Raw genomic sequence first — 4,692 nt, 5'->3', positions numbered from 1 at the left:
GCGATAGAGGATGAGATGGCTGGATGGCATCACCGACTCAATGGATGTGAGTCTGAGTGAACTCTGGGAGTTGGTGATGGACAGGGAGGCCTGGAGTGCTGCGATTCATGGGGTCGCAAAGAGTCGGACACGACTGAGCGACTGAATTGAATTTAACTGAACAATCTTTACCTAAAAACTCAGCAGGAACTCCAGTTCTTCACGAAGAAGCTTTTAAATGAATTATATAATAATTAAGTTATTCTTTTTATTATATTGAGCTCAAATCTACCTTGTGCTTAGAACCATAGCCTCTTGTTCTCCTTTTCAGATTATGAAGTATTCCAAGCCTGTAAATATTGAGAGTACTTAACATTGAACATCACTGAAACTCATTTTTTCTTAATTTCTACTCTATTTGTTCAAGATTATAATTTTCTGTATCAATGTATATCAGAGATTTTTATGTCAGATGTTTTACTGCAGTTAGGATACATTAGATTTGTGGCCTTTCTTTTCTTCATTATTCTTATAATCCTTTTCAGAAAGGAAATGAGGTTAATATGTTACCTGAGCACCTATTCAACTTTCTCTCTTACTTTCTAGACTAAAGTGAAGCAGAGTTGTCCCTGAAGGACCTCATTTGATCTGAGAATCCTTCCAAGCACCAGAGCTGGGCCACTGTTCTCTTTATTACACATGGAAGGTCCTAGATCATTAGTCTTATTGCTGATTTAAAGCCTTGAATCTTTAAAGCTTGTGCTATTTGACTAATTTACAGTCTTCTTTTCAGTGTTGTCAAATGCCATCTGACCTCCTTAAGTCACTCTTGTTAAATACGAGCTTATTCTTTTAAAATAAGAAACAACAGGATCGGTCATGTGCGTACCACGACCGCAGTTACCTGACCTCTCTGACCTTGACCATCTCAAAAGTAGTAGTATAGAAGTAGTAATAAAATTTATTCTTTTCAGGACTTCCCCAGTGGTTAAGACTCTGCCTTCCAGTGCAGGGGGTGTGGTTTAAATCCCTGGTCAGGAAACTAAGGACACACGTGCTGTGGAATGTGAACCACCCCCCAAAAAACTACTCTTCTTATAGATAAACTATTCTCCAAATTAATCAAGTAAAATGAAAATAAAAGTTCCATTTTAGGTAGTCTATATGCAGAAAAGATAAAAGTACAATTGATCTGCGCCCCCCCCACACCGCGGCAAAAAAAACCCATTACCACCAACAAAAAATCTCCAAACTACCCCTGAACAAAACAAAAATAGTATAAATTTCATTAAATACAGACCAGTGCATGACTGCTCTGCTCACTCTAGGCAAGAAATGATATGCTGTTTGTCACATAAGCTTTATTTGCTTTGAGGGAGAAATGATTCCATGAACCTAAAATAAAGTATCAAAAGTTATGGTGGGATTGTAGATACCATGTTGTTAGTTCAGTTCAGTTCAGTTGCTCAGTCGTGTCTGACTCTTTGCGACCCCATGAATCGCAGCACGCCAGGCCTCCCTGTCCATCACCAACTCCCGGAGTTCACTCAGACTCACGTCCATCGAGTCAGTGTTGTTAGTAGATGCAGAAATATTTGGTGGGGCAGTTAAAAATTCCATAAGTCTGAATGATAATTGATTATGAATGAGTACATCTATATTAAAGTAGTATTTTCATATTTACCAGTTTTGGGGCTTCAGAGATTTGGTTTTAGTCATAATTTATTTGATTATGCATTGTGAATAAATGAAATATTTTTATATTTTTCTAACTTGGCTAAAGGAATTTCAGATTAAGAAGTTTTAAGTACACAATTAATATTTTAGGAAGTAGTTCTTTCTTTTGGGCTGGGAATTAAATTCATTAAACAGGAAAATAGTAAGAAACAGGATGTGATTTAAAATGAGGTTGATTTGTAGTTCAATGACAAATTAAAAATGTGGCCTATTTAACTTGAAAAATGCACAACCTTTCATGATAGTAAAAACATGAAATGTATATGATTGCATGTGAGGCCTTATATGTAGTTAAAGGATAACTCCTTCTGGTCATTGGTTTCATTCTTAGTAGTCATCAAATTATTACATATAAGGTATAGTAGTTCATAATCCAGGACCTGCTCAGAGTTATTATAGTTGGACTTTGAAAAATGTGCACCATAAACAGTGTCTGCAGATGGGATAATATTAGGCCTAGTGGATATATGAACTATTTTGCAAATCTGATTATTTTGGTGAATAAAATGAAAATGGATTTAATTTATTATTGAACAGTTAGGGTATTGATGTATTTGCTCAATTTTTGGCTTGTAAAAGCTTTGTTTGTCGCTGCAAAGAGAAGAAGGGAAAGGGAAAAAAAAACAGCTGTAGATTAAAAGGGATTTAGGAGAAATGGTAACAATTGCCTGTATGGATTTTGTTTAGCTTTGAATTAGACACTTATCAGACAGTTGGAGAAATATGAGCAGTGATTGGTAGTTGATGTAATAAAGAAATTATTGTGAATTAATGGTAGGTATTACAGTGATATTGCCTTATGTTTATAAAGCAAATCTTTGTCTTAGAAAGAGACATACAGAATGGTCTACAGATAAAGTGGTATAATGCCTAGAATTTGCTTCAGAATGACTCAGAGTGGTGGGATAGAGGTTAAGGGGTAGGTGAAGATGTAAATGCAATAGGATTTGCCATGAGTTGATAAGGGTGGGTTCATCATAATAGTCTCAATAATTTTGTATTAGTTTGAAAATTGTCATAATAAAAACTTAGAAGAAACATAACACTAATTGAAAGAGGATAACTGTAGCACCTAGTGACCCTGCAATATAATATATTCATAAGTAAGGGTGGATGTGGGTCACACACAGATGTACTTATTATAAACATGTCTAATGTATCAATCTCATATTTTGTTTTTCTTCAGAGCTGAAGCCATTTATTTAATCTTGGATGATTAACACCTAAATGCTTAATTCTCAAAACTGCTCAAGAGTCCCACAGCCAGGATTAGATGATCCAGCTTACCACCAAGAAATTATTGTCTTGAATTCCACGGTAAGATTATAATAAATATTCTAAAGGCGAAATAGTGACTTACAGGTCTCAAAAGATTTTTAAATGCTGTCTTTGAGTGACTAGCCCTGTTAGTTATAATTTATAATTTATAACTGTTACAATTTCTTAATTCTTTAACCGTTATAGCAAGAGTTCAAAGTTTTGATAATCAACCAAAGATCTTAGAAATAGCTTTATGGCATTTCGCTGTCGTAGATTCAGCTAGTAATGGATATTGCAGGCTCATGCTTTATCCCTCGCTGATATGTCTTAGGGACGGTCCTCCAAAAGCTGACACTGAAAAGGAGTTTGGCTCCTAGATGTTTATTAGGAATCCACACCTGCAAAGAAAGGACGTTATTGGACAGAAGAAATTGAACATATTGCAGGCTCAACAAAACCTTGGCCAAGCCAAACAGGGAGTCTTGTAGTTGTGAGAGTTAAGCTTCCTGGGGATGAAGATAAATCCTTACTGCATTCGCATCATGCACAGGCTATTAAAGAAGCTACTCAGCAAACATTTGTTGAAAGAAGGAAGTCTGAGAAAAATTTTGTGGTCTCTCCTATATCACCTAATCCTTGCCCTTTCTTTTTCCAACTGAAAGTGTAGTTTAGAACAGTGAGGTTAACAGTGACATGCGTGGTTGTCTTGTATATCGTGAACAAACATGAAGGTAACTTGCCCTCATAATCAGCATGTGTTTGTTGCACACTACTGTATTCCTGGGCTCCACAGATAAGGAAGACCTACAAAGGGACCTGAGAAAAACAACGCACATAAGTTTCAGTGTGCTGGCTTCTCTCGTAGCTCAGTTGGTAAAGAATCAGCCTGCAGTGTAGGAGATCCTGGTTCAATTCCTGGGTCGGAAAGATCCCCTGGAGAAGGGATAGACTACCCACTCCACTATTCTTGGGCTTCCCTTGTGGCTCAGCTGGTAAAGAATCTGCCTGCAATGTGGGAGACCTGGGTTCAATCCCTGGGTTGGGAAGATCCCCTGGAGAAGGGAAAGGGCTACCCACTTCAGTATTCTGGCCTGGAGAATTCCATGGACTATGTATAGTCCATGGGGTTGCAAAGAGCTGGACACGAGGGACTTGAACTAAGTTTTAAAGAACAAGAGACCATATCAGTAGAGAGGAAATAAACAAAAGGACAGCATGAATCTAGAGGGTATATGTTAAGTGAAGTAAGTCGGGCAGAGGAATACAAATACCATGTGATTTCACTTATATGTGGAATCTCAAAAAAAGTAACACACATAAATCAGAAATAGCTCATAGACACAGAGAACAAACAGGCTTGCTAAAGGGGAGGGCATGGGGATATAGGTGAGATAGGTGAGGGAGATCAAGAGGTACAAATTTCTACTTATAAAATAAGTCATGGAGATGTAATGTATAGCATAGGAATATAGTCAGTAATATTGTAGTAATGCTGTGTGTGTGACAGGTGGTAACTAGACTTACCATGGTGATCATTTCATAATTATCCATATAAAAATGTCAAATCACTATCTTGTACACCTGAAACTAATATAATATTATAAGCCAGTTGTCCTTCAGTTTAAAAAATATGAATGAGGTGAGATGGAAGAAACAAAAATAAAAACCTGGGAAGATACAGGGATAACTTCTAGGTTATTAAAGGACGTGGATTAT

General features: G+C 36.8%; 1 protein-coding gene across 4 annotated transcripts in view; it reads left to right on the top strand.

Moving 5' to 3' along the window:
• The window catches only part of FRYL (FRY-like), a 271,066-nt gene that overhangs the window by 69,218 nt on the left and 197,156 nt on the right, over positions 1 to 4,692 (top strand). For all 4 annotated transcript variants that reach the window (XM_010858903.1, XM_010858901.1, XM_010858902.1 and 1 more), the window contains exon 3: positions 2,903 to 3,033. The gene's annotated coding sequence lies outside the window, so the exon portion shown is untranslated. The remainder of the gene's footprint in view (positions 1 to 2,902; positions 3,034 to 4,692) is intronic.

This window comes from Bison bison, unplaced genomic scaffold (assembly GCF_000754665.1).
Source record: "Bison bison bison isolate TAMUID 2011002044 unplaced genomic scaffold, Bison_UMD1.0 scf7180017864451, whole genome shotgun sequence".
Lineage (NCBI taxonomy): Eukaryota > Metazoa > Chordata > Mammalia > Artiodactyla > Bovidae > Bison > Bison bison.
Note: the sequence above shows the minus strand (reverse complement) of the source record. Positions and strands in the feature narration are given on the sequence as shown.